Consider the following 12,622-nt stretch of genomic DNA (forward strand, 5'->3'; position numbering starts at 1 on the left):
TTGGCTCACTGCAACCTCCACCTCCCGGGTTCAAGCAATTCTCCTGCCTCAGCCTCCTGGGTAGCTGGGACTACAGGCACATGCCACCACGCCCAGCTAATTTTTTTGCTATACTTGTATCAGAGTATCCAAGTGTCATACTAATTTACATTTTGCCACTCTTTTAAATGTTATCTCTTGTACTTCCAACCATCAATGGTAGATTTTAACCTAAATTTTACATTAAAATATTATAAAAGAAGTATTGTCCCAAATTGTTAGAAATATCTAATTGCTTAACAATATTCCATTGTGCCAATGCACAACTACTAAACTATATTTCCATTTTTCCTTACTGATACTTTGGTTGCTTTCTTGGTTTTTGCTACTAAAAATAAATGAAAACATAAAACAGTATAAACAATTTGTGTAGAGCTCTTTTCAGCTGTGGATTCGTAAGTGATAAGAGGGAACAAAGTTGTAAGCCTCTGTATAATCACTGACAAACTTATCTCTAACATGGTATACTTACAAAGGTATTCATGATGCATCGTTAAAAGATGAAAGTAGTTAATCAAATATCATCTTTGTATGGTTCCTGTACACTCTGAGGAATATACCACTAGGTTAGTGGTAATTATCTCTTACTGGTGAGATTGTGAGTAATTTTAACAGTTTTATTGAGGTATAATTGACATTATACAATAAACTGTGCATATTAAAAATATACAATTTGATAAATTTTGACATTTGTATTACCCCTGAAATAATCTCATAAGGAAGACAATAATGAACATATTCATCAGCCCCAAAAGTTTCCCCTGTTCCTTTGAAATTTCCTCCTCCTATCCCTCTTACCAGTCCCCAGAAAACATTGATGTGTATCTTTCACTTCAAATTAGCTTGTTTTTTCCGTAATTGTATATAAATGAAATCATATAGGATGTACTTTTTTTTTTTTGGTCTGTCTTCTTTTACTTGGAATAACTATATTGCACTTAATCTCTGCTATAGCCATATATCAATAATCTGCTGATTTGCATACATTTTATGAACATACGAGTTTATTCTTTTGCTTATTGAACTTTAGTCTGTTTCTAGTTTTGTCTATTACAAATAAAGTTGCTTGAACATTCATGCTGAAGTCTGTATGGACATATACCTACATTTCTCTACAAAAAAATGAATGTGAAATGGTAGCTCCCATAGAAGGTGGACTTTTAACTTACTAAGAAACTACCAAACTGCTGGTGGGAATGTATACCAAATGGTAACTCAGAAATGCTTTGTGGAGGCCTTGCATAACTGCCAGATTTATTATGAACATTTTCATAGTTTTGATACTATTAAAAAGATTTTAAAATTAGAATTTCTGATTATTCATTATTAATTTATAGAAATATTGATCAACATATTGATATGGTATCTGGCAAGGTTGCTAAACTCATTTATTAGTTTTAGAGAGGCTTACTACATAGGCCATTATGTGATCTTCAACTGAACACAGGTTTACTTCTTCCTATCCAATCCAAATTGCATATCCCCTATTGCACGGAACTGTTCAGAGTGGACAGATACCCTTGCTTTGCTTCAGATCTTAGGAGAAAGTATTTAGTTTTTCACTTTATCAGATTGAAGACGTTCCTTTCTATTCCAAGTTTGCCAAGAATTTACATAAGGAATGAATGTTGGATTCTTTCAAAAACAATTTCTGTGTCTATTGAGGTGATTGTATGGGTTTCCCCTCTTTGGTTGTCCATTAATATGGTGAATTACATTGATTAATTTTCAAATATTAAACCAATTTAGTATTCCTGAGGTGAGGTTCTTCTGATCATGATGTATTATGCTTTTCACATATTTGAGGGATATGAATTACTAAAAACTTGTTAAAAATATTTTTGTCAAATTTCATGAGGGATATTGTTTAATGTTGTGATGGCCTTGATCTGGAATAAGAGTAATGTCAGCTTTGTAAAATGAGTTGGAAAACATTGTGTCCTTTTCAATTTATGGAAAAAGTCATGTAAATTGACATTGGCTCTTCCTAAAATATTTGATAGACATCCTCAATGGAGCAACCTAAACATGGGATAATTTTTAGCCAGAAATGTATTTATTTAATGGAACTGTTTATTCAAATTATTTATATTGGGAGAGTTTTGGTAATTTATAACTCTCAAGGAATTTATTCATTTCAACTAGGTTGTCAAATTTATTGCCATGAAGTTTCTATACTATCCTCTTATTTTCCTGTTGATATCTATGTAGTCTAGAGTGATGACAACTCTCTCATTTCCGATATTAGTCCCTTCTTTTATTTATGTTTTCTATTTTTTGTTCCTGATCAGTGTGGCTAGTGGTTTATCAATTTTATTTACCTCCTCAAAAGTCAGATTTTGTGTTTAATTATTTTTCCTTATTGTGTTTCTGTTTTCTATTTCATTCATTTCTACCTCCTGATTTTTATGTTTATTTCTTTTGCTTACCTCAGGTTTCATTTGCTCTATTTTCTCTGGATTCTTAAGACAGAAACAGATTTTTTTTCTTGTGTTACATGGGTGTCTAATGCTAAAAAAATTATCTCTATATACTATTTTAGCCATATTCCACAAATGTTGATATGTTGTGTTTCTCTTTTTATTTAGATCAAAATATTTTCTAATGTGCTGTTTTATTTCTTTTATACTCAAGGGTTGTGTAAAAGTATATTATTTAGTTTCCAATATTTGTGAATTTTTAAGATATCTTTGTTTTATTTAAGTGTGGTCATAAAATACACTTTGTATGACTTGCTACTTTTTAAGTTATTGAAAACTTTTTTAATGACTCAGAATATGACCTACCTTGGCAAATATTTATACACACTTGAAAAAAAATGTATTTCATGGACACAGGGAGAGAGACAACACATACCAGGGCCTGTTGCAGGGTGAGAAGTGAGGGGAGAGAACTTAGAGGATGGGTCAATAGGTTCAGCAAACTACCATGGCACACGTATACCTATGTAACAAACCTGCAAGTTCTGTACATGTATCCTGGAACTGAAAGTAAAATGTTAAAAGGAAAAGGAAAAAAAAAATGTGTTTACTGCTGTTGTCAAGTAGAATGTTCTATAATATGAATTAAGTCAAATTTGTTGATAATGTTGTGTAAGTTTTCATTTTAATTGGTTGATGGTGTTGTGATTTTTTTCCTAGGAATTCTATTAATTATTGAGAAAAGGTTATTGAAATCGCTGGCTACAATTGTGGATTTTTATACTTTTCTTATAGTGCCTTTTATTTTTTCGTACTTCATGTATTGTGATGCTTTTTTATTCAGTGGCTGAATGTTTAAAATTGCTATGCACTCTTGATTATTGACTTCTTTATTATTTTGAAATTACTCTTTTCAACTTTGATAACTTTTTTGAAATCTACCTTTTAGTCACTCCAGGCTTCTTTTCATTAGTCTTACCATGGTATATCATTTTTCAGCCTTTTACTATCAGCGTATTTGGTTTTCATATTTACAGTGGGAGTCTGTGTAGCATTTGAGTGAGTCATGCTTTTCTTAATCCAATATGATGATCTATTAATTGGATATTAAGACCACTTTTATTTCATAAGATTCATGATGAGGTAGGCTTAACGTCACTATTCCTCTTTTTGTTTTCTGTTATTGGCTTATTTTCCCTCTTTTACTACCTTCTTTTGGATTTTCATAATTCCATTTTATTCCTTTGTTTATTTATTTCTATAACTATTTTTATTTGATTCATTGCCTTCGAGTTTATAGAACACATCCTTAACATAACGATCTACCCATAAGTGATGTTTTACTGCTTCACACGTGGAATAAGAGCCTTAACTAGCATACTTTGCTTTCTTTTCTTCTAGCCTTTGTATTACTGCTATCTATACATTATTTCCACAAGTGTTATAAAACCCACAGTACATTGCTATTTTTTGCTTAAAAGTTAATTATCTTTTACTATTTTTATGCTACTCATTCTTCATACATCCAGATTTCCATCTGGTATGATTTTTCTTTTACTTCATGAACTTCCTTTAACATTTCTTACAGTGCAAGTCTGCTATAATAAATTCTTTCAGCTTTTGTATGTCAGAAAAAGCACAGGGCCTTCCTTTTGGAAAAATTTTTTTTGGCTTGGTAAATAGTTCTAGGTTTTCAGTTCTTTTCTTTCTGTATTTCTACAATGTTGCTTGACAGTCTTTTAGATTGCACCATTTTTGACAAGAAATTTGTTTCCATTACCTTTGGTTCTTCTAAATGTAACATATTTTCTCTGGTTGCTTTCAATTTGTTTTTCACTGCCTTTCATCAATTTGGTTATGATAGCTCTTAGTGTAATTTTCTCCAGGATTTGTGTTCTGGGGATCGGTTTCTTCCTGGATCTGCAAGTTTATAATTTTCTCCGCTTTAAAAATATCTTAGCCATTATGTTTTCAAATGTGTTTTTGCCCTATTCTCCTCCTTCAGAGACTTCAATTACATATATATTAGGCTGTTTAAATGTTTCCTATACCTCACTGATTTGCAGGATGCTCTGCTTATTGTTTGTTTGTCTTTTCATGTGCTTTATTTTCAGTGGTTTCAATGGTGATGCCCTTATCTTCATCTTTCCTTCCCCAATGTATAAACGGCTACTCATTCCACTAGTGTGTTCTTCATCTCACATATTATAATTTTCATCTTCAGAAATTTGGTTTTGATCTATATTTTATATCTTTAACTTTTCTCCTTATAATGTTTAGTCTTTGCTCTTGCTTCTTAAACATCTAGAATTCAATTATAATATTCTTTTAATGTCTTTGTCTACAAATTCCATCATCTGTGTCAATATGTATTGATTAATTTTTGTTTTAATCGTCAGTCATGTTTCTATGCCTTTTTGCATGCCTAGTAAATTTTTTATTGGATTCCAAACATTGTGAATTTTACTTTGCTATATGTTCAAAAAGTTTGCATTCATGCAAATATTTTGCAGCTTTGTTTTGGGAAAACAGTTTGATTGTTTCAGATCTTAACTTTAAGTTTGTTAGGTTGAGGCAGACCAGCATTTATTTTGGAATTAATTTTTCCCCGTTACTGTAGCAAAACCTTTCTTAGCACTCAAGCCACCTCTGCATGAATAATGAAGGTTTCCACTCAGAATGGCACTGATGCCAGCACTGGGCAGGTTTATGAAATTCTTCCCTTTGATCTTTGCAGAGGTCCTATCCCTAGTATTGGGTCACTTCTTCCAATGACCTTGTTAATCAGTTCTCAACATTCAAAGAGACCCATCTACAGATCTCAGACTTCTTCCTCTTTGAAGTTGTCTCCTCTCTGAAGTTCTTCCCTGTGAAGTTTAACCAGCTTTAGTCAAGTTCTCAACAAAGATAGACTGTCACATGCCTCCTGGATCCCCTGCCCTGTACAGGGCCCAAGAAGCTGGGCAATCACAGGGCTCACCTAGTTTGTTTCCCATCTCTCAGAGAGCTTCATTACCTATTGTCCAATGTATTGAAAACCACTGTTTTATATAGATTACCTTTTTTTTTTGCTATTGTTTTAGTAATTTCAGGTAATAGAGTAAGCCTCCTTGTTACCACATCTTGCCAGAAATCAAAACTCTGAATTATTTTTTAAGGTTTTTTGTTTTGTTTCGTTTTTAACATTAATTTTGCCTTTAAAATATACATTATTCAAGTTATTTCTACTGATACCAATTACTTTACACGAACTGGCTACTGGGAAAAAAAAAATAAAGCAGCCAAATACTTTGACTTTTTTTGTTGTTTTTTGTTTTTTTGTTTTATAAGAAATTGCTACTTCTTTTGAAGAAATCACTGGTTCATGAAACATCTTGTTACAAGCAAAAGGAAAAAGTCTACCGTGATCATTTCAAAAGCATTCAGCAGCCAACTAAAGAATTTTTCACTTGCCAAAGATGGTATATTGGAGTATTAGTAGAATAATAGCTATGTGATGCATTGATGAACACCAGCTATACCTAAATCTATGAGTTCATGAATGATACAAAGAAAATAATTCATCAGTCATCTTTGGCAGATACTATGGAACTAAATCATTATTTTCATAACCAGGAAATAAAGGGGAAATTTTTAAATATAGTTTATGCCTTTCCTACAACCAAATGGTAGATAAGGGAAGTTTTTCTTTAGAAAATTACTTCAACTACTAAGCAAAGATAGACTAACAGAATTAGAATAATAATTTTTTTTTGTTTTTTCTTTCTTTTTTTTTTTTAGACAGAGTCTTGGTCTGTCACCCAGGCTGGAGTGCAATTGCACAATCTTGGCTCACTGCAACCTCCACCTCCTGGGTTCTAGCTATTCTCCTGCCTCAGCTTCCCAAGTAGCTGGGATTACAGATGCCCACCACCACACCCACCTAATTTTTGTATATTTGGTAAAGACAGGGTTTCACCATACTGGTCAAGCTGATCTTGAACTTCTGACCTCAGAAGATTCACCCGCCTCAGCCTCCCATAGTACTGAGATTACAGGCATAAGCCTAATGAAACATCGACTGTAATCTATAAATGCTGATGGCAACTAAGATCACACACCAAAAAAAAAAAAAAAAAAGAACCACATGTGATGTGTCCTCTGCTGGCAGTACACAATATGGCCTAGGAAGTATTCTTGCCGAAATCTCAAATCTGAACCTGGCAAAGATTCTATAGCTACTACCCAATTCACAGGATACAGAATACAAGAACATATTAATACCATGGAAACATAGTGAAAAAAATCACTTGGTTGAGGGGAGCTACAAAACAAACATCCTGGTTTATTCAAAAAATAAACAGCATGAAGAAAAAGCAAGATGAACCTACACACTTAAAAGATATATCAGGAGATAGGAGGTTTCAGAAGATGCAAATTTCCAACCTACTCCACCTGGAAACACCAGTGCTGCTTTTATACTTCTACTCATACTAAGTAGTTTAAGCCAAAGAACACAGGAGGTGTTAAAAAAAAAAAAAAAAACAGCACCAAGAACTAGTTGGGAGGAGGGGAAGAAAAGGTGCCATTGTGTTTCCTTAGAAATGGCTGAAGAAAAACAGAGTAACTACCTAGAGATAATCTCATCTAGTGCATGATCCTGGGCCCAGGGAGGCAGAGGAACAGGCCCTAAAGAAACCTAGAAAGAGGACAGTCAGACTCCCAAGCACAGCCCCAGGAACAGAGAGGTCTCCGGAGCATGGGTCAACAGGCACAGGGCTAGATCCTGAATCTCTGTCCATTTCCTGCTTTCTTTCCTTTTCTCTTGCTATGACCTCTTCCTTCTGGTATCGGAAACCCAAAACATTCTGTGGTCCTTTCTTGCTGTCTCCTGCATAAATGTAATGTTAAAAATAGAGAGAGAAAGAATTAAAGAGATACTTAATGCCTAAACCTCAAGGGTTCATTGAATCTTGATTCAATAACATAAACACTGAAAAATGAATTGTGCATCACTTCGAGAATTTGGACTTTGTAGTGCATTATTTTAAATTTTTTAGACATTTTAAAGAATCCCCTCAAATATGCATTGTATTGTTAAAATGATATGGTATCTGCAATTTGTCTCAAAATAATTCAAAGTATGAGAAGGGGTGAAGTCAATAATCACGTAAATGAAACAATATTGGTCATAATTGGTAACTGTTTAAGCTGGTTGACAGATACATATTCACTCTACTTGAGTGTTTTAAATTATCTGCAGTAAAATGTTAAAACATCATTATCTTCATGTAAAATATACAGCAGGATCTCAAATAATGTTCTTTCTTTATAAGGATGAGGGAAAAAAATTGATTCCCGCAGGGGCTACTGTCTGTGTGGCGTTTGCACATTGTCCCCACATTTGTGTGGGTTTTCTCCAGGTACTCCGGTTTCTTCCCGTAACTCAACAATGTGTTAGGTGAATTGTCGTGTCTGAATTGCCCCAATCTGAGTGAGTGTGGGTGTAGGTGTTAATGCACTCTGTGATAAAACAGTGTCCTGGTCAAGATTGATTCCACCTTGTGCAGAGCTGCTGGGATAGGCTCCAGCCAACTGTGACTCTGAACTGGAATGATTGGTTACATAATGTTCTTGCTTGTTTTTTTTTTTTTTTTTTTTTTTGAACCTGTCTTAAATGTATGTATACTAGACATTTATTTCAATGCTTAATAATACTAAGAGTATTTTGGTCATTTGGTCATTCCTTGGAAGATTGGTGTTTTTGTGATCAGAAATATGCAATAGAAAGTAAATTTTTATTTATCTCAATTAGCCTACGGAAAAATTAATTTCATTATGTGTTGGTTTACTTAAAGTCACAGTTACCAGGAACCTATCAACTACGTTAAGTGAGAAATTACTGTATTCTAAATTATTTATATTTTCTTGACACATTTTATAGTTGTATGATTTTTAAAATGGATTTTTACTTAAAACTTCAGTAGTGGATGATAATCCTGTCTAGATAGAATGCTGGATACAATGAGAGTGCCCATAATGTCCTTTTAAATCCTACTGGCTTTGTTTTGTGGGGTTTTTTTTGTTCAGTTGTTTGTTTGAGATGAGGTCTCACTATATTGCCTAGACTGGTCTTAAGCTTCTGGGCTCAGACAATTCTCCAACCTCAACATCCCGAGTAGCTGGGACCATAGGCACATACCACCATAAGACAAATACTAGAGGTTTTGGGGAAAAATAATAATAATAAAGTGTGTTTTGCTATTTATTGTTTTGTCTAAAGTCCATTATACCTTCAACTTTTTCCCGTCATTACTACTGACTTTGCAATTTATTAGATGTCTTTGTCTTTGCTTTTCTGCAGGTGTAGTACCTTCAGCATAAAAGACATTCTGAATTATGAATTATGAATGCTTGATTTGTTACTAAAACTCTATAGTCATGAGCTAAAGAGCTACTTTGAGTGCTGTGAGATATTTTATTGATAGCTAATGTTGGTCAAATCAATGAAATTCAATTCGAGCTTTCATAGAGCACCTGTTACAAGAAAATACCTTGGTGGCACATGTAATACCAAGATAAACAAAATAAGGCCTCTGTCTTGAATTCTATTAAATAACAGAGAATAAAGACACTGTAATGAATTCAATAACAAATGCTGTTTAAAAACAGAGGTGCAAGTGAGGAAGAGATAGAGAGACAGGGAAAGAGTTTCCGAAGGATAAATGTAGGAAAGCATCAATTGCCATAGGCGCTGTGTCTTAAGTCTCATTGCTCCTGGCCTTGAAAGATGAGCTGGACTTCAACACTCAGACAAAGGTCTGCAGTCTAGGAGAGATGGAGAATGATTTCAAACAAATGACTTTTTTCCTGTGCTTCTATAATAAAGAAAAAACTGTACTCTTTCTCATATCTATTTGAAAAACAAAAGAGTTAAGGATGATATATTTCTTATTTTGTACTTTGTTGCAGTAATATTTTCACTTTCATGGTAATTCAACAGTATTTCAGCTTGATGACAGTCTAATCATTTTGTAAACATCACAAACACTTGAGTCAAGGGTGACATTCGGTCTGTTGATATTTTATATCTGGTTACCGAGGAAAAGAGAGTTTGCACCATTAAATGTTGCCTCCTGAAACAATTTTAATAGGGAGTGGGGGCATACATTCTCTGTTAATATAAGAAATGAACTATCAAATAAATCATAACTTTAATTTTTAAATAGCAATTTTTATAATTTAAATATATTTTTGCATGTATTTTTATTTCTCTGTGGTATTATAAAATCTTTTAGAATGTACTGTAACTCACTTAATCGCTAGTATATTCTAAGCAGCCCTTCTGGGAATTCTTAACAGAAACAGCATGAAGTGGGTGCTAAGAACACTGCGGCTTGCTTTATAATTTACAATGTAGGTGTAAATCCTTTCTCTTAAGAATAGCACAAAATTGCCATTTAATTCACTTCAGGAACATTTAAGTTAGGAACATTTATACTTTGAAGTAACGCTGTGTTTTCTTCAAGTTCTAGCCAAGTGAAATGTTCACCCATAGAACTGCACATGTATAATGCATAATCAGTATAATGTTACATGATGATGATTGTATAATAAATAAGATAATAAATACGAACAATCCTGTTAGTTAATATCTCGACTAAGCCCAGAATTACATCTAGTGAAATATCTTACATCTCGGAGTTTTCTGGTTCAAATTGTCAATGTTAACAACCTAAGATTTATTTCAAAAGGTGAGTCCATGCTGGCAAAGTCTAGAAAGTCAGATAAGAGAGAAAGAAAAATTCGGATGATGTCCCCTATTATCAGATTGTAGAGATGCTAAAATAATGCATGTTTATACAAAGCATACAAAGGTCACAAAGGATGCTGAAGAGGAAAAGAAGCCCGGAAAAGTAAAGTATGAGGATGGTAAAGCTGATGAGTGAATGGTAAACATCTGAGAATCACAGCAGGCAGAGAAATACCCAGGTTGGGGAGTGTGGTAAAAACCAAAAGCAGGGAAGTGTGTACACAGGCGTACTTGGAGTTGAGAGGTGTGATTCCAGAGATAGGAGAAGCTGTTTTGTGAATGTTTTCTCATTTATGCTTTTTCTATGAAGGAATAATATTGAAGGCAATAAAATGTTTAATATTCAGGAAATGAACTGTGACTTTCCCATTTTATGTAATGATCAAGAAGAAAATTGCAAAGAAAATTGAGGGGATAAAAGCACAGCCAACATGAGCATAAAGCAGAGACACCCAAATAGTGCATGAGGAGTAGAAAGTTTGGATTGACTTATGATTTATTTATCCATTTCAAACATTTATCATGACCTGACTGATTGTTAGGTGTTGCTCTAAATATTAAGCATTCAGCTATAATGAAGATAAATTCCCTGCTCTTTTGGAGTTGCTAGGGAGAGAGAGATTACAGTTATACACAAATAACTTTATATGGTGGTTGATATTTTAGTAGCAATAGAAAATGGGTTAATGTGCTAGAGGTTGAAAGGGCTTGGACACTTTATGAGCTGAATGATGAGGGAAGGCTCTCTGCAGAGAAGGTGACATTTGAGCTAAGAACCTGAATTATACACAGGAAGGGGCCAGTTCTGCATTCTTGGCAAAAGTAAGAGCTGCTGCCCAGGCATTGGGACTCAAGGGGCCAGGCATTTCCACAGGGTGGAAGAATAGTGGGCCTAAAGTCCCACAACCAAGGTGAGGCTGGTAAGAAATCTGGAAAGTGGTCACTACTTGTGTATCCTTCTAGGCCATGGTGAGGAGCTCAGCCACGGGGCACTAGTGGGGGGGGTTTAACAGGAAAGACACATAATCTGATTTGTACTTTCAGAGGATCAAGCTGCTCTGGGAAAGCAGTAGGAAGATTAAAAAGTGGACGCAGAAAGAACAGATAGGAGCTGTTGCAGCCGCTCAGACGTGTCTTATGTTAAGATAGCTGCAGTGGACACAGTGGAAGTGATCCATTCATTCCGTAACTTGAAAGTCATCCGAAAAAGAATTGCTGACAAATTAATGTCATTGTTTGTCCTAAGCAACTATGCAATGGCAGGAATTAGTTTGGCGTTGAAATCAATTACTAGTTTATATAAGTATATCGTTGGATATTTACGTCCAACTTCAGGAGAGACATTAGAGTTGAAGACAAACAATTCATAGCCAATAGCTTGGAGATGGCATTTAAAGGCATGGGACAGAATAAGCTCATCTGAGGAAAGAAGATAGTTAAAGAACAGGGCCAAGAGCCAAGGTGTGGCCTTAAGCCAATATTTTGAGGTCAGGAAAAGAAGAAATGCAACATAAGGAATGCCACTGAGCCAGGAAAAGCAGGAAGGATGTGACCAACTGTGTCAAATGCTGCGGAGAGGTAAAACATGAGGAAGTCCAAGAATCGACTGTAGGGCGTGATGGGACAGCAGTCATTGCTGCCGGTCTAAATGAAAGTTGCTTTGTAGCAATGCTGGAGAGTAGAGTGAGCTGAAGGACATAGACACAAGCAAGAAGAACAAAGAGTTGTAGACAATTGTTTCCAGGAGTATGGCTTTAAAGGCAGAGAAGATAAGCTGGCAGATGGTATGTGGAAGACATACTGTCAAGAGACTGCTTTTTCTTTCTTTGTTTTATTGTTTCTTTTCGGATGGCTGATAGCAGGCATGCATGTGTGTACAACAAAGAGAGTAACCCAGTAGTGAGGGAGAAATTGATGCTGCGGGAGAGAGGGAATAATTGCCGAAGCAAAGATCTTGAGGTACTGAGAAGAAAGGATGACCCTAATTTCCTTAATGATGCAGTAAGTGTTTGTTTACTATAAGTCTTAGCTAAGCCATTGAATAAGGTGATTCTAATTTAATTCTTCTCGGCTAGGTCTTGTGCATCAATATTTTTTTAAAACTCCCTGGTTACTGCTAATGTGCAGCAAGAGTTGAGAAGCAGTAATCTAAACAATAGTGTGTCGTGTTTCTCCTTCCTTGAGTTTTCTTTACAGTTTTATGACATATATATATATTATATATAAATTACATGTATATATAATATATATGTACATATGTATATGGTATATATGTATATAATATATACATATTTATTATATATGTATATATGATTTATGTATATAAAATATATATATATATATTATATACATAAATCATATACTAAAGGAA

At 34.4% G+C, this 12,622-nt stretch overlaps 1 long non-coding RNA gene across 1 annotated transcript in view; it reads left to right on the top strand.

The window, feature by feature from the left end:
• The first annotated feature begins 11,762 nt into the window (after window positions 1-11,762).
• LOC116536504 overlaps window positions 11,763-12,622 on the top strand; it is a 2,758-nt gene continuing 1,898 nt past the window's right edge. The window contains exon 1 of the long non-coding RNA XR_004262675.1: window positions 11,763-12,252. This is a non-coding gene — a long non-coding RNA (uncharacterized LOC116536504). The remainder of the gene's footprint in view (window positions 12,253-12,622) is intronic.

This window comes from Sapajus apella, unplaced genomic scaffold (assembly GCF_009761245.1).
Source record: "Sapajus apella isolate SASKATOON/1434 unplaced genomic scaffold, GSC_monkey_1.0 scaffold101, whole genome shotgun sequence".
NCBI classification, from domain to species: domain Eukaryota; kingdom Metazoa; phylum Chordata; class Mammalia; order Primates; family Cebidae; genus Sapajus; species Sapajus apella.